This window comes from Globicephala melas, chromosome 7 (assembly GCF_963455315.2).
Source record: "Globicephala melas chromosome 7, mGloMel1.2, whole genome shotgun sequence".
Lineage (NCBI taxonomy): Eukaryota > Metazoa > Chordata > Mammalia > Artiodactyla > Delphinidae > Globicephala > Globicephala melas.
In genome coordinates, this window is record NC_083320.1 from 80,821,445 (window position 1) to 80,849,127 (window position 27,683).

At 44.2% G+C, this 27,683-nt stretch overlaps 2 protein-coding genes across 2 annotated transcripts in view; both read right to left on the reverse strand.

Moving 5' to 3' along the window:
- LYPD6B (LY6/PLAUR domain containing 6B) overlaps positions 1-10,825 on the reverse strand; it is a 233,098-nt gene extending 222,273 nt beyond the window's left edge. The window contains exon 1 of the mRNA XM_030852812.2: positions 10,713-10,825. The gene's annotated coding sequence lies outside the window, so the exon portion shown is untranslated. The remainder of the gene's footprint in view (positions 1-10,712) is intronic.
- A 9,325-nt stretch (positions 10,826-20,150) lies between these two features.
- The window catches only part of KIF5C (kinesin family member 5C), a 166,506-nt gene continuing 158,973 nt past the window's right edge, over positions 20,151-27,683 (reverse strand). Inside the window, exon 26 of the mRNA XM_030852814.2 lies at positions 20,151-24,001. The gene's annotated coding sequence lies outside the window, so the exon portion shown is untranslated. The remainder of the gene's footprint in view (positions 24,002-27,683) is intronic.

Sequence of the window (27,683 nt, forward strand, 5' to 3'; positions counted from 1 at the left end):
TAGTAAAGATGATCCAAAATCTTCGAAATAGAATGGAGAAAATACAAGAAATGTTTAACAAGGACCTAGAAGAACTAAAGAGCAACCAAACAATGATGACCAACAAATGAAATTAAAAATTCTCTACAAGGAAGCAATAGCAGAATGAGGCAGAAGAATGGATAAGTGATCTGGAAGATAAAATAGTGGAAATAACTACCACAGAGCAGAATAAAGGAAAAAGAACAAAAAGAATTCAGCACAGTCTCAGAGACCTCTGGGACAACATTAACGCACCAACATTCGGATTATAGGGGTCCCAGAAGAAGGGAAAAAGAAAGGGACTGAAAAAATATTTGAAGAGATAATAGTTGAAAACTTCCCTAATAGGGGAAAGGAAATAGTTAATCAAATCCAAGAAGTGCAGAGAGTCCCATACAGGATAAATCCAAGGAGAAATACGCCAAGACACATATTAATCATACTATCAAGAATTAAGTACAAAGAAATCATATTAAAAGCAGCAAGGGAAAAACAACAAATAACATAAAAGGGAATCTCCATAAGCTTAACAGCTGACCTTTCAGCAGAAACTCTGCAAGCCAGAAGGGAGTGGCAGGACATATTTAAAGTGATAAAAGGGAAAAACCTACAACCAAGATTACTCTACCCAGCAAGGATCTCATTCAGATTAGACGGAAAAATTAAAACCTTTACAAACAAGCAAAAGCTAAGAGAATTCAGCACCACCAAACCAGCTTTACAACAAGTGCTAAAGGAACTTCTCTAGGCAGGAAACACAAGAGAAGGAAAAGACCTACAATAACAAACACAAAACAATTAAGAGAATGGTAATACGAACATACATATCGATACCTTAAATGTAAATGGATTAAGTGATCCAACCAAAAGACATAGACTGGCTGAATAGATACAAAAACAAGACCCATACATATGCTATCTACAAGAGACCCACTTCAGACCTAGGGACACATACAGACTGAAAGTGAGGGGATGGAAAAAGATATTCCATGCAAATGGAAATCAAAAGAAAGCTGGAGTAGCAACTCTTATATCAGACAAAATAGACTTTAAAATAAAGACTATTACAAGAGGCAAAGAAGGACACTACATAATGATCACGGGATCAATCCAAGGAGAAGATATAACAATTGTAAATATTTATGCACCCAACATAGGAGCACTTCAATACATAAGGCAAAGCTAACAGCCATAAAAGGGGAAATCGACAATAACACAATCATAGTAGGGTACTTTAACATGCCACTTTCACCAATGGACAGATCATCCAAAATAAAAACAAATATGGAAACACAAGCTTTAAATGCTACATTAAAATACACTCAATTGACATTTATAGGACATTCGATCCAAAAACAACAGAATACACTTTCTTCTCAAGTGCTCATGGAACATTCTCCAGGATACATCATAGCTTAGGTCACAAATCAAGCCTTGGAAAATTTAAGAAAACTGAAATAGTATCAAGTATCTTTTCCAACCACAACGCTATGAGACTAGATATCAATTACAGGAAAAAAAATCTGTAAAAAATACAAACACATGGAGGCTAAGCAATACACTCCTAAATAATCAAGAGGTCACTGAAGAAATCAAAGTGGAAATCAAAAAATACCTAGAGACAAATGACAATGAAAACACGACGATCCAAAACCAATGGGATGCAGCAAAAGCAGTTCTAAGAGGGAAGTTTATAGCAATACAATCCTACCTTAAGAAACAAGAAACATCTCAAATAAACAACCTAACCTTACACCTAAAGCAATTAAAGAAAGAAGAACAAACACTCCCTAAAGTTAGCAGAAGGAAAGAAATCATAAAGATCATATCAGAAATAAATGAAAAAGAAATGAAGGAAACAGTAGCAAAGATCAATAAAACTAAAAGTTGGTTCTTTGAGAAGATAAACAAAATTGATAAACCATTAGCCAGACTCATCAAGAAAAAGAGGGAGAAGACTCAAATCAATAGAATTAGAAATGAAAAAGGAAAAGTAACAACTGACACTGCAGAAATACAAAGGTCATGAGAGATTACTACAAGCAACTATATGCCAATAACATGGACATCCTGGAAGAAATGGACAAATTCTTAGAAAAGCACAACCTTCCAAGACGGAACCAGGAAGAAACAGAAAATATAAACAGACCAATCACAAGCACTGAAATTGAAACTGTGATTAAAAATCTTCCAACAAGGGCTTCCCTGATGGCCCAGTGGTTGAGAGTCCGCCTGCCAGTGCTGGGGACACAGGTTCGTGCCCCAGTCCGGGAGGATCCCGCATGCTGTGGAGCGGCTGGGCCTGTGAGCCATGGCGCTGATGAGCCTGCGCGTCTGGAGCCCGTGCTCCGTGACGGGAGATGCCACAGCAGTGAGAGGCCCGTGTATTGCAAAAAAAAAAAGAAAAAAAAAAAACTTCCAACAAACAAAAGCCTAGGACCAGATGGCTTCACAGGCAAATTCTATCAAAAATTTAGAGAAGAGCTAACACCTAGCCTTCTCAAACACTTCCAAAATATAGCAGACGGAGGAATACTCTCAAACTCATTCTACAAGGCCACCATCACCCTGATACCCAAACCAGACAAAGATGTCACAAAGACTACAGGCCAGTATCACTGATGAATACAGATGCAAAAATCCACAACAAAATACTAGCAAACAGAATCCAACAGCACATTAAAAGGCTCATACACCATGATCAAGTGGGATTTATCCCAGCGATTCAAGGATTCTTCAATATACGCAAATCGATGTGTTAAATCATATTAACAAATAGAAGAATAAAAATCATATGATCATCTCAAAAGATGCAGAAAAAGCTTCTGACAAAATACAACACCTATTTATGATAAAAACCCTCCTGAAAGTAGGCATAGAGGGAACTTTTCTCAACATAATAAAGGCCATTATGACAAACCCACAGCCAACATCGTCCTTAATGGTGAAAAACTGAAACCATTTCCACTAAGATCAGGAGGAACAAGACAAGGTTGCCCACTCTCACCACTATTATTCAACATTGTTTTGGAACCTTTAGCCACAGCAATCAGTGAAGAAAAAGAAATAAAAGGAATCCAAACTGGAAAAGAAGTAGTAAACCTGTCACTGTTTGCAGATGACATGATACTATACACAGACAATCCTAAAGACGCTACCAGAAAACTACCAGAGCTTATCACTGGATTTGGTAAAGCAGCAGGATACAAAATTAATGCATAGAAATCTCTTGCATTCCTATACACTAATGATGAAAAAATCTGAAAGAGAAATTAAGGAAACACTCCCATTTACCATTGCAACAAAAAGAATAAAATACCTAGGAATAAACCTACCTGAGGAGACAAATGACCTATATGCAGAAAATTATAAGACACTGATGAAAGAAATTAAAGATGATACAAACAGATGGAGAGATATACTATGTTCTTGGATTGGAAGAATCAACATTGTGAAAATGACTATACTACCCAAAGCAATCTACAGATTCAATGCGATCCCTATCAAACTACCAATGGCATTTTTCACAGAACTAGAACAAAAAGTTTCACAATGTGTATGGAAACACAAAAGACCCCAAATAGCCAAAGCAATCTTGAGAAAGAAAAACGGAGCTGGAAGAATCAGGCTCCTGGACTTCGGACTACAAAGCTGAACTACAAAGCTACAGTAATCAAGACAGTATGGTACTGGCACAGAAACAGAAATAGAGATCAATGGAACACAATAGAAAGCCCAGAGATAAACCCACGCACATATGGTCACCTTATTTTTGATAAAGGAGGCAAGAATATACAGTGGAGAAAAGACAGCCTCTTCAATAAGTGGTGCTGGGAAAACTGGACAGCTACATGGAAAAGAATGAAATTAGAACACTCCCTAACACCATACACAAACATAAACTCAAAATGGATTAAAGCCCTAAATGTAAGACCAGACACTATAAAACTCTTAGAGGAAAACACAGGCAGAACACTCTGTAACATAAATCACAGCAAGATCCTTTTTGACCCACCTCCTAGAGAAATGGAAATAAAAACAAAAATAAACAAATGGGACCTAACGAAACTTAAAAGCTTTTGCACAGCAAAGGAAACCATAAACAAGATGAAAAGACAACCCTCAGAATGTGAGAAAATATTTGCAAGTGAAGCAACTAACAAAGGATTAATCTCCAAAATTTACAAGCAGCTCATGCAGCTCAATATCAAAAAAACAAACAACCCAATCAAAAATGGGCAGAAGATCTAAATAGACATTTCTCCAAAGAAGCTATACAGATTGCCAAAGAAGATATACAGGTAAACACATGAAAGGATGCTTAACATCACTAATCATTAGAGAAATGCAAATCAAAAGTACAATGAGATATCATCTCACACCAGTCAGAATGGCCATCATCAAAAACGCTGCAAACAATAAATGCTGGAGAGGGTGTGGAGAAAAGGGAACCCTCTTGCACTGCTGGTGGGAATGTAAATTGATACAGCCACTATGGAGAACAGTATGGAGGTTCCTTAAAAAACTACAAACAGAACTACCATACGACCCAGCAGTCCCACTACTGGGCATATACCCTGAGAAAACCAGAATTCAGAAACAGTCATGTACCACAATGTTCATTGCAGCTCTATTTACAATAGCCAGGACATGGAAGCAACCTAAGTGTCCATCAACAGATGAATGAATAAAGAAGATGTGGCACATGTATACAATGGAATATTACTCAGCCATAAAAAGAAACGAAACTGAGTTATTTGTAGTAAGGTGGATGTATCTAGAGTCTGTCATACAGAGTGAAGTAAATCAGAAAAAGAAATACAAATACTGTATGCTAACACATATATATGGAATCTAAAAAAAAATGGTTATGAAAAACCTAGGTACAGGACGGGAATAAAGATGCAAACCTACTAGAGAATGGACTTGAGGACACGGCGGGGGGTGGGGGAAGGGTAAGATGGGACAAAGTGAGAGAGTGGCATGGACATATATACACTACTAAATATAAAATCGATAGCTAGTGGGAAGCAGCTGCATAGCACAGGGAGATCAGCTCGGTGCTTTGAGACCACCTAGAGGGGTGGGATAGGGAGGGTGGGAGGGAGGGAGACTCAAGAGGGAAGAGATATGGGGATATATGTATAGCTGATTCACTTTATTATAAAACAGAAACTAACACACCATTGTAAAGCAATTATACTCCAATAAAGGTGTTAAAAAAAAATAAAAATGCATCCCATTGGAAAGGAAGAAATAAAGCTGTCTTTATTCACAGATGACACGACTACGTAGAAAATTCCGAAGAATCTATAAATAAACCTCCTAGAACAATAATTGACTTTAGCAAGGTAACAGAATACAATGTCAATATACAAAAATCAATTGTATTTCTATATACGAGCAACAATAGCAACCCCCATAATGAAATACTTAAGTATAAATCTAACAAAACATGTAGAAGATCTATACCCTGAAAACAAATGCTGACAGAAAAATGAAAACAGAATTAAAGAGATAAGCCATATTGTGTTCATGGATTGGAATACTCAGTATTGTAAAGATGTCAATTCTTCCTAAACAAATCTATAGATTCAATGCAATCCATTCAAAATCCCAGCAGAATTTTTCACAGATACTGACAAGCTGACTCTACAACTTATATCAAAAGGCAAAGGAACTAGGAGAGCCATAACGAGTTTGAAAAGGAATAAAATTGGGAGATTTATACTACCTGCTTTCAAAATTTATTATAAAGTCACAGTATCAAGAGAGTGTAGTGTTGGCATAAAGTAGGCCTCTAAATCAATGGAATAAAATTGAGAATCCAAAAATAAACCCTTACAATTATGGCCAATTGATTTTCAACAAAAACGTCAAGATAAATCAACAGGGAAAGGATAGTCTTCTCAACAAATGGTGCTGAAACAACTGGAATTCCACATTCCAAAAAAAAAAATCCTTGACTCAGAGTTTACACCTTACATAAGAATTAACGCAAAATGAATCATAAACCTAAGTGTAAAACATAGAACTATGAAACTTCTCGAAGAAAATGTAGAAAAATGTCAAAACTTTTAGTTAGGCAAAGAATTCTTAAGTACAACAACAAAATTCTGATCCATAAGTAGATTGATAAATTAGTTTACCAAAGTTAAAAATCTTTCGCCCTGAGAGAGACACTGCTATGGGAATAAAAAGATAAGGCACAGACTGACAGAACTGATTTGAAAATCATATTTCTGACACAGGACATATATCCAGGTTATGTAAAGAGCTGTCAAAACTCAACAATAAGAAAACAACCCAATAAAAATAGATAATCAAAATTACCTTTGTGTAACCCATCTATGCTGTAAATTTTTATTTGAAATTTATGTATTTTTCCCAGGCAGTTATGAGTCCAAACTCACCTTCTCACCAATTTTTTATTTATACCATATTATTTTGACTCTGGAATCAGGCTTCTGATCTCTGTGAACCTTTGGTGCACTTTGTACTGACCTAAAGAAATAATACTAGCAGTTTTCTTTGAACTCAAGACTATTTTTTCCTATCAAATAAAACTGGCTCTTCACACATACCCAAATAAGTTATAAACTTCTGAGACATCAAAACTTTACACTGTCACCTTTTAAGTAATGAACCCTGAGCATGAATCACCACATTTTTAATCACCATACTTCCTTCTTCCCCTGCTACCAAATCTAAACAATTCTGGAAAACGATGAAAGAAATGACCCTTATTTTCCCTTTGCTCGTATTTCTTCATTTATTTCTCATCACCTGGTACCATGTTTTGTAAGTCATTGTAAATCATGTTTGGTAACAATGTGAGGGACAGTAGAACAAACAAACCAAGAGATTCCACATGAAAGAAATTCCTTAAGATCAAGTTATTTAATATGTGATCCTCTTCCTCCAAGGGAACGCCTTTTTTGGCCAGTACCATACCTGCTTAGGCCATATTTCTCTGCTGGAAACCAGAGACAGACTAAACCTTGATGATTTCTAGCACTATGCCCAGACTGTTTCCAACTACAGCAGGCTTCTCTTAACCTGCCTTATTTTTCATTATAGTACTTCTCATCACCTGACATAGGAGACAAAACATAAATAGGTCCCCTTCCAGTAGACTGTAAGCTCCATGAGAACAGAGATTTTAACGTTCTTATATATTCCTTTCAACCCCAGGGCAGTGTCCGCCATCCAGTAGGTGTTCAATAAACATTTGTGAATTAATGACTGCCCAAGGCAATTCTCTACCTCATTCCCTCACGCTCTGCCTGGGCAGCCCTGGGCAGGGCTGTTGAGGGAAACAACAAGATATGTTGGCATCCTCTCCCTCCTTTCTTCCAGGATTAGTGACTAGATCTTTCTGCCAATTTCTGTGCTAATTAGACACTGAGGATGGAGGAATATGAGAAGTAGTATCCTGGTTGCCCAATCTAACACCAAATGCCCACCCATGTCCACCACATCAAATGGAAACAAAAGACAGCTCTCACTTCATACTTCAAATGAAAACAGGCTAAACGCTTTAAAAGCAGTAGACAGTGGAGGCTGGTTCCCTACTGAACACGATTATATAGTATTCACCCGCTAGACTATCATCAGGAGAACTGTTTTCTAGTCCAGGATCTACCACTAACTGCATCTTCTCCAAATCCCAGCCTGTTAGCTTGAAGACAGGTAAGGACTCCGAAATAAAGACATGATTTAGAGCAAATGTTCTCAATAAGGGGCAGGGGAGAAGGTGAAGGGGGCACTGGGGAGTGGGGGGCACGGCAGAACCAGCTGTGAGGCTTCTTCAAACTACACACGGCCCCTCCCTAAACTCCTCCACCCTAATCCCCGCACAGTTACCCCCACAGAGTGAGCCACTGTTGCTGTTACTATGGGACTGTGACAGACCCAGAAAAACTTTCCCAGGTTTTGAGTGTAAGCTCTTTGAGGAATGGGACCGAGATTTAGGCTTCTTAGTGATATCCAGAGGGCATCTAACACAGGGTTTTCCTGTCTCTACTGTGCCTCCAACCTCAGCTCCTTCCCTCCCCTCAGCCACACCCTACACTTCCCCTACAGTCCTGAGCTTCTCCTGCTTCCTGTAAGGCCATGTCTTTCATCATCCGTCACCACCTGCAGGAGACACGGGTGACCGGCTACCTAACCGCCCGACAGGCAAGGCAGTCTCGCTTTCTGCCTTGCTAACAGAATTCCGATTTTCAGATAGGGGCACCAACGTGCTCAGGGAAGGTGACCCCTCCCCCAGCTCCAGAACACGGCTGGGCCACGACAATCACAGCCACCCTCTCCTCCTTTGCCAGTGACTGGCTCAGCACGGGCGTATGACCATTCTGGCCAGTGACACAGGGAACCTCTGAGAAATTCTGACCTTTGTTATCTAGAGAATCACTGAGAAGCAAGCCGTCTCCCTCCCTTTTTGCTCTACCTGTTATCACGGGAAGGCGTGATGGAGCTCCAGTCACCCTGTGGCAGGGCAGGGAAAACCCAGAGAATCTTCAAGAAGCCAACCCAGAACTGTGGCCACTTTGAACCACCTACCTCTAGACTTCCTAAGCAAGACAGTAAAGTAACCTAACTAGTGTTACTTACAACAGAAAGTACCCTACCACACCACACCGCTTGGCCTGGGAAGTCCCTGCAACTTTTCCTCCTACTATCCCCTACTATCTCCAATTTAGAGCTCAAGTACAGTTTCCTTGGGAAGTCTTTGCTTGTCCCCAGACGGTTACACAGTCCCAGACTCTGTTCTCTGCACATCTGCCTCTCCAACTAGACCGTGAGCTTCTCAAAAGCAAACATGTTCACCCTTGGCAGAGGCCCTGGTGTATGCTGGGCATTTATTAAATGCTGAATGAATCAACCAACAAGCAAACAACAAAACAAGGAATCAAAGGAGGAACATGCAGGATGCCTTCCTTGCCTGAGATAAGACTTGACAATTGACAGATGGAACATGGCACCCAGGCAGTCTACACTCTACTGAAGACTTCCTTTAGGCGGCGGTGAGCAAAGGCAGAGATAATGCAATGAACAGGTCCTATTTTATCTGCCCAGAAGTCAGACCTCTCATTGGGAACTGTCCCTGCCCAATCCCCGGCACCTGGGGTGGGACTATCACAGTGGCACCTGAGCAAAGTACCCACTGCCATGGTGGAAACCCACTCCCTGTCCACTGAGATGGCTTGGCCCTGCTTTGGTCTAGTGTATCAATAACGTTTGCTATAAGGATAGAGGTGATGGAAGAAGAGAGATCCCTCCTATCCCCCCCCCTCTCTAAAGGAACAGATAAGCCTGAGATGCCCTGCTTTTTATCACTCCATACTAAGAACAGTCAACACAGAGGGAAAAAGAGAGAACAAGCCCAGCAACCCTATGTGAGCCCCTGGATCAAGCTATGCCTAAAGCTAAACCCTCAGCCTTTTCATTTATGTGACCCAATCAATTTCTATACTGCATAAAGCAATTTTCAAGTGACCAAACCCAACCCAAAGAAAAGAATTCTGACAAATACAGTCAGTAATGATGAAAGCAAGCCGATAACATCCCTTCTATATCCAGGACCTGTGCACTGTCACCTCTCAAACCGGGCTTCTAGAATGGTGTCAGGAAGTACAACTGCCTGGAGGAGGCCAGGCCATGAACAAGTTAGAATGGACAAAATGCCACCCCCCCAAACCACACACCACCACCTTCCCTCCTAAAGGAGGGTACTCTGAGCCTCCTGGATCTCCCTTCTGTTCAGAAAGGAGTGGGGACCTCTGGAAGGCATGAAGTGTTACATTAACACATAGGGAAAAAATGGAGAGAACTTTCATCAAGCAACGTGCTATGGGCTTTATGAACATCGTATAACTTCAGGCCGTTGTAATGATTATAATACCCTTTTTACCTCTGAGCAAACTGAGAATCAGCGAAGTTAAGCAACTTGCTCAAGGTCACACAGCTAGTAACTAGAATTTAAATTCTAGACTTTTTCCACTTTATCACACCGATGGCCAGGGCCTGGGAGATGCAGCGCACCCTCCGCCTCCACCCCAACCCCCGACAGCGCCCCAGGACACACAGACCTGGATGGAGCCTTACAAGCGCAGGCCCCTGGAGTCAGAGCAGCCTTGCATACCCAGTTTTTTGGAAGCCCCAGGTAACTAACCCAGGTGTATGTCGGACACTCAACACCAGCAACAAAAGTAAAGCGCCGGGAAGAAGGAGCAGTGACACCTGAGCGGGCCCCTGGGAAGCGCCGCAGAGGGAGAGGCGGGAGCTCGCTCGGGTCTCCCCCGCTGGCCTGAGCCCCCCGCGCAGCCCCGCGCTCTCCGCAGCAGTGGGACCCCCAGCCTCCCCTCTCCCCACCAGCGCCGCGGACAGAGCGCCTCCGCGCCGTCCGGGCCGCTCAGAGACCCACGGAGCCCCAGCCCTGTCCCCGCGCCCGCTCCCGCCCCCAGCTCCAGCCCGGTGCAGAGGGTCGCAGCTGTTCGCCCCCGGGCAGCTACGGGGCCCCGACCCCTCCGCTGTGCCGCGACCCCGGCGCGCTCGCTCCCCCGACGCGCCAGGCAGGGGAGCCCCGCACTGCCCGCCGCAGCCGCTCGGCCCCGCAGGACCCGGGCGTGGAGCCCGCCGTCACCCGCCGACCGCCGCCCCCCGCCCGCTGTGCCCGCCCGGCTCACCAGCTCCGCCGCGCTCGCCGGGCCTGTCCGCGCGTCCGGCCGGCTCCCTGCTCCCGGTCCCGGCTGGCAGGTCACTGGCGGCTGGCTGGCGTTGGTGCGGCCCCTCCCCGCCCCGAGCCACCTGGGACGCCCGGGAAGGGGGCGGGGCCGAGACAGGTGGGCCCCGCCCGCCGCGAGCAGCCCGGGCCTCGGGCTCTTCGGGAATTCTCCGCGGGGTGGAAGGGAGGCCCCGGCGACCGCTTAACAGGAGACACCTGGGACGCCCGGGAAGGGGCCGGGGCCGAGACAGGTGGGCCCCGCCCGCCGCGAGCAGCCCGGGCCTCGGACTCTTCGGGAATTCTCCGCGGGGTGGAAGGGAGGCCCCGGCGACCGCTTAACAGGAGACACCTGGGACGGTTAGTCCTTGGCAAGCGGCGGGAAGCCAGGGCCCGGCCTGTTTCCACACAGCCTGGCCCGCTGGGGAAGTGGATCGCAGAGCGTGGGAGTCGGACCCCGCTGAACAGGAAGAGGGGAGGCCAGCCCCTTTCGTTGTGGGCTGTAGAAACCAAGAACCGAGACCCTCAGGGTGAAAATGATGGGGTCAGGGGCAAGTTAGTTAAGAACTGGAAGAGCTCAGAAAGGCCTTTTCCGACCGTTCCACCCTCCCCCATCCCCACTTTACACACCCCACTTTATTAGGTAACCCAGAATTTTAAGTTCACTGGTTCTGGAATCAGATCATTTAGGTTAAAATCCATTCCCCACTTACAAGGTATGTTAATCTCTCTATGCCCCAGTTTCCTCATCTAAAAAATGAAGATAATACTAGTATATCATAGGAAAAAGGTGGGAGACGTAAAAAGAATAACCTACCTTTAGTGAGCAGTTACTTTGTGCTATCCACGATTCCAGGTGCTTAGGTTCTCTTTAGAGTTGACTTTAGAGTAGGAATTCTTCATCAAGGATCACAAACCTTGAAACTGGATTCCGCATTCTGCCTACAGACATTTTTTTCCTGAAGAGAGCATCCACAGCTGTCCTTAGATTTGCAAAAAGCCTTGGGTCTCAAGACTAGTTAGGAATCACTGCCTTCCAAACTTAGCCAACAGTTTTAGAGCTGACAGACTTGTGAGAGATCACACAGGCCAAACATCCTTGAGAATGAAGATCACCGGATGCCTGCCCAACACGCAGATCACTGCTCCCGAGAATTCCGATTCTGGAGAGCGGAGTGGTTTGGGAATAAGCACTTGAGGTGCAAATCACTGACGGGCGAGCCTAGGAAACCGATCTCATCCAAACTTCTCATTTCTCAGGCGAGGTAACAGGCCTAGGGATCGGTTCACTTGGAATCACCTTCCAGCCCGCACCTGCCACGGAGCCTCCCTTCCAAGTGAAGCCCTCACCCCACCTGAACCAAGGGAAAGAAATGTTTCTCTCTCCACAACGCAGCTTCACACAAGGAGCACTTAGCAAACAAAACAGGCTTCTTTCAAGAAGAAAATAAAATGCGCAGCTACCTCTGGGTTAGCCCTTTAAATCCCAAAGGAGCCTGGACCGTTCTTGCCAGGACTACGGATACCTCCCTCCAGTACCCACGCCCCTCAGCCCGGCCCATCCCCCTCCACATACCCCACCGTATGTAGCTCTACTATTTGAACAGCTGAGGCTATTCAGCTAACACTTTCAAGTGACATCCTACAAAAATGTAGATGTTTTGTTCCACTTCCTAAAGCTACAGGCTAATTAGACCCTGAAACAGAGGACTTCGGTCTGATGCCATTTCACTGTGTGAGGCCCACAGTGGGAAACACTTCTTTCTAGGCAGATCATGGCAAGTACTGAGTCTGAAGCGAGAACAGCCCAGGCAGCAGCTGCAGCAAGAGTGGTTGTTTCAGGGATGCCCAAAAATGTCAACCCAAGAATTATCAGGCAAAATCCAGGATATTCCCTTTTTGACTGGTGAGATTCTCTCCGTGCTTACCAAGGGCAGCCAAGGATGCATGTGTGTCTTTGGGGTTTTGGTGTTCACCGCTCACAAAGTCCTGATGCAGCAGAACGTTGAAATAACCTTCCCAAAGTGAGTTGAGCAAACCTCTCCCAAGGCAAGCAGGAAAAATTCCCAAGGTGCCATGCTGTAGCAGTACCATTTCCCTGAGAAGAAGAGTATCAAAAGATGCAGCTGGCCCCCTCAGCCCTGTGCTTGACCCTGAGGATGGGCAGCAAATCAGCTTTTCCGTATTTATCCCTCAGTATTATCTTTTACCCTCACGAGGACTGTGGATCAGTGTGAATTTGCTTGGCTGTCTAAAACACATCAGCCAGGGATGGGCTTGCCCTCTTTGGCTTGTTTTCAGAGCACAGAAGCATGGACTACAAATGCATGGGTCTGCTTACAAAGTTGTTGGCTACAAAAATGCCCAAAGGCCTTTGTTGCTATATTTGTAAATCCAGGAAGAAGCTCTTGGTTATTCCAAATTTACTCTTACTTTCGAAGGCAACACAAACATATTTATCATCTTTTTAATTTGCTAAGTCAATGAGGAACTGAAATACCCGTGTGGAGAAAATTCTGTGTGTAAAATCAGAGTTCGAGTATCGTGAACACACCAAGCAAAATCTGCCTCAGGACATTGGCACTTACTGTTCCTTCTGCTTGGAACTCTCTCCAGATCTTTGCAAGCCTGCCTCCTTCAATCATTCACAGAGGCCTTCCCTGACCACCCAAGCCATGTAGTATCACAGCAGCCTGTTCTGTTTTCTTCATAGCACTTAAATGTACTGAATCATTTTAGAAAGTGTTGGTCACTGGTTTATAATCTGCGTCTAAGAAAATGAAGACTTTATCTTGTTTACCACCTCTCCCCAGCTCAAAAATCAAAGCTGAGTACAAAGCAGGTGCTCAAATCTTTGTGGGAATCTTGATGAATGCTCACATTTTTGCAGCAGGCTCTGAGTGCAACACATGGAGATGTCAGCTGCTCCTGTACATTGCTTAGGCCTGGGAATAAGCTCTGGTCTAGGAGTAAAGCAGGATCTCAGCTCGGTCTCTCTATGCTCCTCAGCAGCCGTGTGACCCTGGGAGAGTTTAGCTTCCTGGTTAAGATCGTGGGCTCTGTGGACTTCCCTGGCAGTCGAGTGGTTAAGACTCCATGCTCCCAACGCAGGGGACACGGGTTCGATCCCTGGTCGGGTAACTAAGATCCCAAATGCCTCACAGCGTGGCCAAAAAAATGAAAATAAAAATGAAGAAAAACCCAAAAAGAACATGGCTCTGGAGCAGCTCCACCACTTCCTAGCTCTGTGATGTTGGACAACTCACTTCACCTGTCCACACCTCACCACATCTGCCTCTGGGGAGAATAAGAGCAGCACCTCATCCATCGCTGGTGAAGAGATTCCATAATGCACATGCAGGACAGGCTATCACCGTGAGCCAGGCATGGTGCCAAGTGCTTCACACAGGTTAGGTAACTCGTGCGAGGCACTCAGGTAACCCAGGGAAGAGTGGGAGCTACTGGAACTCTGGTCCAGAAGCTGCTGAAGTTCACTCTTTTTTTCTTTCTTTTTTTTTTTTTTTTTGCGGTACACGGGCCTCTCACTGTTGTGGCCTCTCCCGTTGCGGAGCACAGGCTCCGGACACGCAGGCTCAGCGGCCATGGCTCACGGGCCCAGCCTCTCCGCGGCATGTGGGATCTTCCCGGACCGGGGCACGAACCCGTGTCCTCTGCATCGGCAGACGGACCCTCAACCACTGCGCTACCAGGGAAGCACTGCTGAAGTCCACTCTTGATCACCAGGGTCCTCGTACATAGTACAAACACAACAAATGACTGTGCCAAAACATTTCCACACAACTGACCTCAAGCCAGGCTTGACCTCATGTCAGAGAGGCGTCTGCTGCCATCAGAGTGGTTGTGACTAGCTTCGTCTTTGCGGGCCAGCGGTTGGTGCAGCAGAGTGAACCCTGAGTAGAGTGAGGTGCTTTGGGCTCGGGCTCTCCAAGTGTGAGGTGAGGGGAGTCATGTAACCTCTCTGGGTAGAGCCAAATGTGTCCCAACGTCCTTCATAGGCTTCTCTTCCACTCTATTAGTGGTGGATCTGTATTTCTTCCAAGAACAGCCCAACTTTTTGGCCCAATATAGTGAAGTGTAATCCACTTTAAAAGGCACTAACAACAAGGTCCTAATGTATAGCACGGGGCAACTATATTCAGTATCCTGTGATAAACCATAATGGAAAGGAATATAAAAAAAGAATGTATATATGTGTATAACTGAGTCACTTTGCTGTACAGCAGAGATGGGCACTACACTGGAAATCAACTATACTTCAATTTTTTAAAAAGGCACTTCATTTACAACAGCTCACAGGGAAAATTGGGAATGGCAGAAACTTTTTTTTTTTACATAAATTTATTTATTTTTGGCTGCGTTGGGTCTTTGTTGCTGCGCACAGGCTTTCTCTAGTTGTGACGAGCAGGGGCTGCTCTTTCATTGCGGTGCGCAGGCTTCTCGTTGCAGTGGCTTCTCTCGTTGAGGAGCATGGGCTGTAGGCACATGGGCTTCAGTAGTCGTGGCACACAGCCTCAGTAGTTGTGGCTCACAGGGTTAGGTGCTCCGCGGCATGTGGGATCTTCGCAGACCAGGGCTCAAACCCGTGTCCCCTGCATTGGCATGCAGAGGACTGAAATAGAAAGGAATCGGAGCTCTAGAGCCCAAACAAACCACGTGACCTCGGACAAGTTACTTGAACTCTGGGGATTTTGGTTTTCTCCTGGGTGTAAGGTCTGCAAGGAGGTGGGTATAAAGCAGAGGCCTTGGCCACAGCCCTCTCCTGTTTATAAGCAGCAGGCCACACACAGAGAGCAGACCTGGCCTGCACTGTGCAGTCAGTTCCTGCCTATAGTGCACGTGGTGGCAGGAGGGGAGCTTTCGGATCCCAGGCACTTTCTAGCAGAGGGAGCAGACAGCTTGTTTCCAGATGCTGAGTGTGCTTTTGTGTTCCGGCTTGGCTAAATGACTCCTTGAGCATCCCTGAGCTCACTTTGGGGAACTTGTTAAGCTCCTACAAAGATGCTGCTGGGCTGTAGGCTCTCAGCAGTAGCTGTAATTATTGGGAATCTGAATAGACTTGATTCATGACTAGCGTCAGGGCATTGAGTGGGGAGCATTTGCGGGAGCCCTCAGTATGAACAGCCACCAGGCACAGAGGTGGAAACTAGCCCTAAACACTGCTCACTGCAGTTCTCAGGAGGGAGAGCATTTTCTCTCCCCATGAAACAGCCTAAGAGCAGACTTTCCCCCAAAGAAGAGGGTGGAGCAGTGGGAAGAGGGAGGACCCTAAATGGAGAGGTCCAGTGAAATTCCATTTCACTGGTAGAATTAGATGACTCCTGGGGTCTCCTCACAGCCTTCTCTCTTACTCTAAGTATCTGTGATGCTAAGTGAAGGTATAGCTGGGGTCCAAGGCAAAAACACCTGCTCCTGGGAAGTATTTGATAATAACTATTAAAAACAAGGCAACAGGGCTTCCCTGGTGGCGAAGTGGTTGAGAGTCCGCCTGCCGATGCAGGGGACACGGGTTCGTGCCCCGGTCCGGGAAGATGCCACATGCCGCGGAGCGGCTGGGCCCGTGAGCCATGGCCGCTGTGCCTGCGCATCCGGAGCCTGTGCTCCGCAACGGGAGAGGCCACAACAGTGAGAGGCCCGCGTACCGCAAAAAACAAAAACCAAAAAAAACAAGGCAACAGGCCCCAAATGGAGTCACTTATGCTAAGCCCCATGTCACCAAACCAAGACGAGACTGAACTACGGTTCGGCTCTCCCAGAAATGGAATCTTAAACCAGGCAATAGGAAATCGCCTGATAGGCGCTGGTTAGGTCATCTGCCTTACAGACCCCTGACATTCCCTAAACGAAACTGACCTTGCGATAACCAACCTGCTTTTTGCCTCTTTGTTCCTGCCTATACAAGTCTTTCATTTTGTACAGCTCCTCGGAGCTTCTTTCTAGCTGCTAGATTGGATGCTGCCCAATTCATGAATCACTGAATAAAGCCAAATAAAATCTTTAAGATTTAGTCCGTTGAATTTCATTTTTCAACCTAACAATCCCTTACATTTGAGTAGCACTTTTATAAGATGCTTGCACACAATTTCTCATCTGATCCTAACAGCAAACCAAAGAGTGGAGGACAGTGGGCTACAAATCTCCGTAATTCAGGTATGGAGATGAGGTCATTGAGATGCTACACAAACAACTTGACCACATCCCACAGGTGGTCCATGGGAAGTAAGAAGAGTCAGATCCAGGTCCCAAGTCCATCATTCTTTCCATTTAGGATGACTGAGTAGCATCACTGCTTGATGGCCAGTGCTCCAGGGGTATCTTGCCGCTGTGTACATGTCCCAGAAGGGGGCATTGCAGGGCAGCAAGGACGCCTGGGCTGCTGGTTGGGGTCTGGCTTGCAGGCAGCCAGGTTGCCACTAGCTGAAGGAATTAGCATCCCATGACCTAGACACACCTACTACCAGCCTGTCCCTCCCAACCCTGCAGTAGCCCATCAGAAGCATCCTCAGACAGGTGAAGCACAGGTAATGGGAGTCTGCAGTAAAGTGGGGGGCTCAGGGCGAACCCCACTTGTGCTGTTCCTGCCCCTTTCTGTAGTTGGACGTGCACATGCATGTGTGGTATGATTGGCATGTTTACTTTTTCTAAAACTTAAAGCACTAAAGTGAGATCCTATTAATCATTATGACAGGGCTGGAGGTTAGGTACGGGGCAGCTATTATCAGCACAGCTCCCTGAGAGTCTTCTCCGAGGCCTCACACAGATCTGGGTGGGATAAGGGAACCCACCCAGTGCCCCCTCAGACTCTCCCTTAGAGCCGGCTCAGCTGGGACAAGAAAACCCTGCTTTATTTTTAGCTTGAGAAACTGAGGAATATAGGTTATACATTTTAAAATGCAAGCAGAGAAAATTAGTGTCCTAAAGAGAAAAAAACGTCAACATGGATAAGTGAAATTCTTACTACACACAGTTTGAAACCCGTGACACAAGTGACTGCTGCACTTTCTAAGTGTCCACTATGTACGAAAAAGATTCTAAGCACTGCGCTCCTGCAGGCAGCCTTCCTCCAGAAGCCCTGCAGTTGTATGTTGTCAGGCCCCCCCGCTGTGAGGCATCTCTTATTATTTCGATGATTCTTCCCTAGATGCTTTTGATTGCTTAAAGTAATTCAAAAAACAAGGTCTCGGATTCCTATGAAAGGAGAAAACACAGAAAAGTTGCAAAGGAAGAACACTTTGTATGAATTCTTTACAAAAGGATTTTTGAGGCTGCTTGCTGGTTATCACTACACACACACACACACACACACACACGCAGCACTGTTCTGAGCAGCAGTGTTACTAGCTGTGGAGAGCACACACCTTAGGACCAGTCTTCCCGGGTTTCAATCTTGGCTTCTCCTCCCAGCTGTGAGACCTTGGGCAAGTTAACTAACCTCTCTGTGCCCGTTTACTCCCTGCTAAAGTGGAGATAATGGTGCCTACCTCATGGAGTTATTAGGAGGATTAGATGGACTAATACATGTAAAGCACGTAATAGTGTCTGGCACACCGCCAGGATAGTCTCTCACCTTAATGCACTGCCTACTGCAGCTTTCCAAGCGTTACGAGGTTCTGGTGCTGGTACACGTCATCGGGAGCAAGTTTGCCAATTTCTCTCATTTTGGGTATACATTCTGAAGGAGTAAAGTATCTTTTCAGGTGAATTTTTTGAAAAGCTATCGTAGGAGAATGATTTGCAGTCTGGTCACGTGGAGGAGCGAGGGTCTGAAGGGTCCCAGAGAGAGGGGCTCCAAACAGAACCTCCTTCAGCGCTGGGGAAGCAAAGCAGGTGGAGGAGTCCAGCCTTTGCATCCATGGTGCATCACAAGGGGAAAGATCCCCAGGGATTACCTGCAAGTCTTTTATTCTGAGCCCAGCTAACCACACAGAAATCGGTGTTTTCTCTGCAGATTGGCTGAAGAACCACCAAACGCCAAAGGGAAAGTAAAAATCCCATGGCTCAGGATGCATTTGTCAAGTGAGCCCACATATTTTCATCTGATGTGTCACCCGAGAGATCCCTCCCACTCCTGTTCAATTTATCATGTACATGAGACAAATCACAAGATATAACCTGTCACAAATGCTAGAATTAAACCTGCAAATACACACATCACCGGTAATTGCCTCGGCAGATTATAGCTTCCATTCCACATTCTACCACAGTTGCTCTAGCTCTGTAGTACTTCCAAGGCGTAGCCCGAGCACCGTTCAGAGCTCAATAGAACAGGAAACCTCGGGAAAGGCTCACAGGAACCCGGGGAACAGTGGGTGCTAGTGCAGACCTACTGCACTGCAGAGCTGCTTCTCCTGGAACCTATAGGGTCACTTCTCAGTGATACTGAAATGTGCTTTGTCATCAGGTCCTTTCAAAAGACTGCTTTCCCGTCTTAAATAAACAGGCTTCAGCCTAAATATTCACCCACGATGTTTGAAGTTTTACTACCTAAGTCACCTTTAACAATCTGATATTTGGTAACTGCCTCTTCCAAGTTCTTTGGAGAATAACAAATTCGAGGAAATGGATAAGACATCATAAAAGCACATGATTTGCAGTGTCCTCAACTCCACTTATAAAATCTTTATTCGGCATCCATCTTTCCACTTTTAATTGATGCCGGCAGTCTCCTGTCTGGCTCCCATGCAACATTAACCAAACCAAGAACCAGAATGAGGGTGTTTTACATACACAAGGCCGTGCGTGGCCACAGGATTTCAGTGACCTGAGGCAGGGAAGTCTCCTTGCTAAGAGAGCAGATAAAAGTAATCCCGTGTCCCGCCATTTGTTATTCTCCAACGGCTTCACACTCTGGCATCCTCTCACAAGATCTCAGACCTGTACGTTAATAGCAATAATCAGTAAGTTAAACAGGAATACAAACACCCCAACACTTCTCAAAAGATGCCAATAACCTTTCAATATACGCAGAGGTCCAAGGCATTAGTTGGAGAAGGCCAATGAGCTAAAACATATTATTAGAATAAGTGCCTTTCTTGGACAAGAAGAAATTCAGAAATTCAGCTAATACACTGGTCTATTGCACCTTAACTCGATCCTACTTTTTAAAAAGTTAAGACACTTATTGACATAGGCGGCTGTCTTTTCAGTGCTGAAGGAACAAATGTCAGGTTTTCTTGGGTCCTCAATGAAGGAAAAATTTAAATACAGATATTCGAGCAAAGTAAAAGACAGAAAGGTCACGGTTGACCTTGCTCAGGCTTTGAATTCAAGCAGCTGCTCACTGAAATGAACTCCTTCAAGGCCAGAAAAAGGCCCGTCCTCACAATGGCATTGAGGCCTTCAAGGAGAGTGCCTTTAAGATGACTCTAAGAAAAAACAGACCAGCCAAAGTTTAATTCAATTTTATTTTCCACTTTTAGTATTTTTCAAATTATACAACATGCAGTCCGCCAGAATATCCATACATCTTCATTTCAGAACCTAGAAGATCACCAAAATTTTCCACGGGCCAGGGAAGGGTTACTCCAGATCTTCTGTTACATGTACTATATTACAGCATCGTTACTTGATATAAACGGCCCTTCTCCCCCTCACACCACCAAAACAAGTTAGTCCACAATTTTGTTTTAATGAAAGCTACTGTACAGATACACAAAGCCCAGAGAACATACATCTGCAGTACACACGACATACTTTACAAACTAGACATGTATAATTCTACAGAGTGCCCTATCCCCCTTATATCTGCACATGGTGAAAAGTATTTTAAACTGATGGACAATTAGTAAATGTGTAAGCAGACTTCACGGAGCGGTACTGCCTTCGGCTGTTCCCTGACCCTTATTCAATACTTTCTAAAAAGTCTATAAACTGTTATTGTTCAATGAAGGCATTTTAGAGTGGGATGGTTCCTTTAGCTTGCTCACAATATGCGGGTGAGACAATCTATAAGTGAAATCCTCCGGGTCCCCCGCCTCCTGCCCCCTGCCAACAAACAACTTCCCTAATGTGTCATAAAGCCAGAGTCTAAATGTTTTCCACCTTGCTTAAAAAATACACTTCAAAGAGGGGAGTGTTAAGAATTTTTATTTGCTTTCGGTTATTCCTCTAGGAAAGGAGAGGTAATAATCCCCCCATGCGTCCTGCTGATGGCTTAGTCTGGCTTTGGATAGGAATATCACGCCCTCATGTGAAGGTAGGGCTTCCAAAAACTCTCTAGGTGCTACATTCTAGACAGACGTTTTTATTTCTTCACTTATCCCAGTATTTCTACGAATTCTAATTTTCTTAATCATATGAAACTATTTCCTTTAAAAGTCTTAATCCACACTTATTTTTCTCCCTACTACCTGCCATTCCACATGGCAAACTGTAAAACGTTGGAAGAGATGATGCATTTAAACAGAATTCTCCAGTTATTGACCAAAACACACTTGGCGTTAATATATTTTAGCCTCTGACCATACATGTTGATATAGCAAACAGCATTCCTCTAATTTAACAAGCCACCATCCTGCAGGGAGACATTATTTTTAGAAATCATCTGGTTATTCCCTTTTAGCATCAAAGAGTAAACTTTCAAGAAGTAGCACGAAATATAAAATGATTCAGAGAGGAGAAGCACACACACACTAGCAAAAAGCAGCATACAACCGGAAGTATAATCATAGGCTCAGCCATTCACAAGTGTGGTTTTTACGCCTGGAGTACAAATGTAAAGGAACAATAGCCTAAAAAAGTGAAAACTGCATAAATGTGGCTTTTAACAAAAGAGGCCTACAGAATATGTGGTCCTGATATTACCTTATTAGACAAAGTAATATTAGAGATCCATTTGAATATACCGTATAATCCATTCCCACGATCTGCCTACCTTTCAGTCACAGTGTAGGAAAATTAGTTTAGAGGTCCTATAAAGACTGAAGCTAGGTGAACTGACTGGCTGATCAGCAGCTAGCAGAATTATCTTTAAGAGACATCAAAGCCAACTTTCTCTGTGAATAAAAGGAAACTGAATTTTGTGAGTCCCTTATAGAGATCAAGAAATATGGAACTACAAGCGAATGTTTCTTTTTGAAACATGAAAGGGCCAAACACTTCTTTAGAATTAGAAAAGGGGTGCCCAGGGAAAACTTACTTCGGAAAAAATCTAAAATAATCTGTTAACAAGAGAGCCTGAAGGAAAGAATGCCTAACCTTTGTTCAATTTCCAACTATGGAGTTATTACACAGTTGCATAACAGACAGCAGTGGTATGACAATTTATTATTTGGCGATCCTCTCAAAGGCCGGTTTTAACTTCTAATATAAGAGGCAAACATCTCAACAGCAAGGTTATCATCTATGGCATATGTTATTACCTGATAAGGTTTGCAAAGCCTGCCCTACAAGGATCCTTCTGTCAGACGGCAAATAGCATTGGAGCAGTTATGTTGGGCGAGCATTAGCAACAAGGTAAAAAAAATCAGACAGAATTTTTAAAACGTAAATGAATGCAAAATTGTCATTTTTACTAAATAAATACGTCAGTAGAATTCGTCCTCTTCTCTCTACTTACTAGCTGCCCCCCCCCAAAAACCCACATATAAACAAAGTGCAACATTTAACAAATAAATTAAGTCAAAGCAGCTTTGCTTGGTTAGGGAAATTTTATACAAGAAAAGTCTAGAAGTCAATTCAGTCTTTAGTGCTTTATCCACAGACACACAAACGCACAGACACACACAGACAGACACACACACACACACACACACACACACACTTGAACTATCTTTCACCCACCAGCAATGAGAAAGCGCAACGTCTCTTCTGGCAAAATTTCATTCCAGTGGTGACAGCAGCAGGGACAGTACCAGCTCACTCATCCTGGGCTGACACAACCATAGGATGGGTGCTTTCACTGAGACTGGTTTGGTTATCACTGACTTAACCCTCAAACTTATCAAAACAAGTAGTTAACCCTCAAATTTATCAAAACAAGTAGCAGCACACAAGACTAACTTAATTGAATCCTTGTCAGTTTCCCTGAAACTTCACTACTTGGAATCCGATCATTTTAATATGCACAACTGGAAATAAGAGTTGATTCAGCTCTAGATTCATGTATTTGAATAAAACAGTAGCCGAATGTAAAAAATCCGTCCACACCGATTTCTTCTAATTCTGCCTAAGAGGAAACCTATCTATTTGATGCCAAGGAGAGAACTCAACTAAGTGGTCGGCTAGGATGGGTTAATGTAACACATTATTCATGGCAACTTATTCACAGGCACAAAGATATGTCAATTGCTTTCCCCCTAGGGCTTCCTTTTTCAACTGCTGGAATGATCCTGGATTTCGTCAGCAATACCCCCACCAGGCTCAAGATGGTTCCGTAGAGAAAGAGGCCATCCCTGATGCAAGCTCCAGTAGGATGAGGGAAGAGGAAGCAAGGAGGGGGGCAGCCGCATTTCCACTCATCCAACTTTGCAGCATTTTCAACACTTCTGAAGGAATGATGTTCTACCTGGGCTGGCCGAGACTAGTCACTGCAGGTTCAATAGCAAGCAGCTCAGAGGTGAATGCTATCACTTTTCGCATTTACACAGATGTGTCTGAGTGAACAATTTCTACATTGCTACTGTCAGATTGTTTTTCTGCCTCGAAGAAATTTGCTTTGCATTTTAACGGATGCCATACTAAAAGGTGTATTTTACAGATCCAAAGATGCGACCAGGATATTCAAAATGCGTCTTTGGGGTGATTTGTATTGGAAAAGCGTCCAGAATGAAAATTTTGCGCCCTATAGCAGCACTTTTGTGTTCCCTAAAAATATAAAGTAATGTGTTTATTTTACAGGAAACCAGACAGTTGCGGCGGCGAAGCAGAAGCTGCTGCCTCCACGGCACTTGGTTGTTCCCTTCCAGGGAATGGTATTTGCTGGGACGTGGCTGCAGAGAAGGAGTCTCCAAGGACCACCCAGGGACCACCCAATGCCCCGAGCCCGGGGCCACAGCAACAGATCCCAGGAGTAAGTGGATCTTCTGTAATCGCCCCCTTCAGATTTCTCGGGAAGAGAAAAGTCCAAGCACACATCTGTACACAGAAACTCTACACAGCTCAAATATCTGAAACTGGGGTACTGCAGATGGCTGGGGTGAGCAAGTGTAAAAGAAAATGGAAATTGTGTAGGAGGGAAAAAAAGTAAAGGAATTGGTGATTAATGTAGTCCTTGACATGCTACGTGGAGAGTCGTATCTGTTGAAAGAGAACCAAAGAGAGAACACAGGGGTTAGAGAACACAATGGAAATTCACTCCTCAGGAAGAAAAACAAAAAAAACTTTTAATTTTAGATAATTTAGACCAGAGCTGTCCCCATAGAAATACCATGTGAGCCACACATCTAATTTTCAATGTTCAAGTGGCCACACTAAGCAGTGAAAAGCAACGGGTAAGATTAACTTTAATAATACATTTTATTTAACCCAATATACTCAATATTATCATTTCAACATGTAATCAAGTAGTAGGGATTGAGATATTTTCCATTACAATATTGCTACTAAGATCGTTCACAGTCTTTTTTCCCCCAGTGTTTGCCATCTGGTGTGTATTCTGCAGTTCCCACACATCTCAGTGTGGACTTGGCCACACTTCAAGTGCTCAGTGGTCACATGTGGCTAGTGGCTAGCCTACTGGACAGTACAGCCTCCTATTTACTGCTTTTGCTCTAAGTATTTAGCCCTGACAACTGTCTCTTCCCAAAGCCATGCCTATTGAAACTATAGATGTTTGGAGAAACATAACACATTTTCTCATTCCTCCAGGGAACCCAAACATCCTTTCTCACTTGCCAGCACTTTAAGATACCCAGGCAGGTCAGACACACCCCCTCAGCCAGGCTCTCTCAAGAAGGAGGCTCCCAGTCCTGAAAGGTGTGTTTCACCTCCCCAGTGTGATGACGTTACTCAGCAGGGCACCCCCTATGATTTCACTCCACGTCCCACCAGATGTTCACCTGATCACCGTCAAGTCTCCAGGATGAAAGGCGACTAGTCCCGACTCAGAGGCCAGCCCTTTATCAGCCTTTGGACCAACTCTAATGAACTCAACTTTCAGGAAGAAACGGAAAGGCTCAACTTCCTCACATCAGCTGGAAGCCCTGGGTCTGTCTGTGATCCTGCCTGTGGGTCATGTGCAGAGCTCATGGTGCTTCTGGGGTGGGGAGTGGGTGACAAGAGAGCTAGGTGGAGGCTCATCCTTGAGAAACACATGGGGACTGCTGGCACAGGAAATGTGACAGACACGAAGAAAAACCCACCTGCTCTTCTGATTTTAAAAAGAACTCCATACAGATATATAACGGAATACTACTCAGCCACAAACAAGAATGAAATTTTGCCACTTGCAACAACATGGATGGACTTGGAGGGCATTACGCTAAGTGAGACAATTCAGGCAGAGAAAGACAGATACTGTATGCTACCACTTATATGTGGAATCTAAAAAGATAAAACAAACTAGTGAATATAACAAAAAAGAAACACACTCATGGATATAGAGAACAAACTAGTGGTTATCAACGGCAGGGGAGGGAAGGGGAGAGGGGCAAGACAGGGGTAGGGGAATAAGAGGTACAAACTACCATGTATAAAGTAAATAAGCTACAAGGATATATTGCACAGCACAGGGAATACAGCCAATATTTTATAAGAACAATAAATGGAGCATAATCTAGAAAATTTTTAAATAACTATGTTGTACACCTGAAACTAATGTCATATTGTAAATCAACTACACCTCAATAAAGAAAAGAACTCCAACTCAACACCTCATGCTGTTTTTGCCCCTAGAAGGCTTACATCCAAATTTAGTGCTTGACTGTGGTTCCTGCTACAGTGCTCCCCGAGCCCACCCCCTGGACTCAGGTTCCTCCTACAGTGCTCTCTCCCTCTCTAATTTTTTTTTGGCTTCACTCTCCTGATTTATGTGTTATAATACTGTAAACAATCTCACATATTTTTGTATAAATAAGCAGGATATAAATTATAATAGAAAAATTTCAGAGTGTGGAAAGGGATTTTAAAAGTAGATAAAAGCAAAGTGGGTGAGGGGAAAAAAAAGGAATAAAGAACAAAAATTGAGTAGAAAAAAAAGAGAACACATTCCTTTTTAGAATACTACCTCTTCATGCAGCTCAATATCAAAGAAACAAACAACCCAATCCAAAAATGGGCAGAAGACCTAAATAGACATTTCTCCAAAGAAGATATACAGACTGCCAACAAACACATGAAAGGATGCTCAATATCACTAATCATTAGAGAAATGCAAATCAAAACTACAATGAGGCATCACCTCACACCAGTCAGAATGGCCTCATCAAAAAGTCTACAAACAGTAAATGCTGGCGATGGTGTGGAGAAAAGGGAACCCTCTTGCACTGTTGGTGGGAATGTAAATTGATACAGCCACTATGGAGAACAGTATGGAGGTTCCTTAAAAAACTACAAATAGAACTACCATACGACCCAGCAATCCCACTACTGGGAATATACCCTGAGAAAACCAGAATTCAAAAAGAGGCATGTACCAAAATGTTCATTGCAGCTCTATTTATAATAGCCAGGACATGGAAGCAACCTAAGTGTCCATTGATAGATGAATGGATAAAGAAGATGTGACACATGTATACAATGGAATATTAGCCAGCCATAAAAAGAAACAAAATTGAGTTATTTGTAGTGAAGTGGATGGACCTGGAGTCTGTCATACAGAGTGAAGTAAGTCAGAAAGAGAAAAACAAATACCGTATGCTAACACATATATATGAAATCTAAGAAAAAAAAATGGTTATGAAGAACCTAGGGGTAAGACGGGACTAAAGACACAGACCTACTAGAGAATGGACCTGAGGATATGGGGAGGGGGAAGGGTAAGCTGTGACAAAGTGAGAGAGAGGCATGGACATATATACACTACAAAACGTAAGGTAGATAGCTAGTGGGAAGCAGCCGCACAGCACAGGGAGATCAGCTCCGTGCTTTGTGACCACCTGGAGGGGTGGGATAGGGAGGGTGGGAGGGAGGGAGACGCAAGAGGGAAGAGATATGGGAACATATGTATACGTATAACTGATTCACTTTGTTATGAAGCAGAAACTAACACACCATTGTAAAGCAATGTAAAAAAATAAAAATAAAAGAATACTACCTTTTCCCCAACTCAAAAAATACATATTCAGGGAGCTCATCTGATAACTACCATTTCTTGCTCCACTAGTGCAATCACTTGCAATTACAAAGCTGCTCAATTAAAAATGGTAAAGCAACCTTATATTCCTGTCATTTTTAGAAGTCCCAGAGAGAGAGGGAGAGAGAGAGAGAGAGGTTTGCCTTTGGGAGGAGCCTCTGTACTGTTTAGACTTTCTGGTGAGATTTTGTGCTTATTATTAGGACCAGAAATGAAAAGCCTAAGAAAGCATAGTCACAGCTGTCATTCAAATCCATTCTGAGCTGAAAACCAAGAGGCTCAGGAACGCTCTCTGCACACTCCCTTTGAAATGCCCATTTCACTGTCCTTCCAGGTTCATTTTTCCAAGCACAGGATCTCAGAATCACTTATGGCTCACCCTGGTCAGCTGAGACAGCCGTCCTACACACCTGGAGGCAGGGAGGTGCGAGCCCCTACCTTAAATTGTAGGGTTATGGCCTGACGTGATGACCGCAGCCAACCCATGCTGACAGCCAAGCGCTAGGCACACAGACTCAACAGGGCAGCCTCAACAGCTCCAGCCGACCACAAAGCGACACGATTTCCACAGAAGGCCTTTCATTCAAATCCCCCCTTCCCCCAACGTGTAAGATTCTGCACGTATTAGCTAATAGTTTGGAAGAAACAGGGGGCCACAAAGGAGGCCCAATCTGCTTAGTTTAAGCA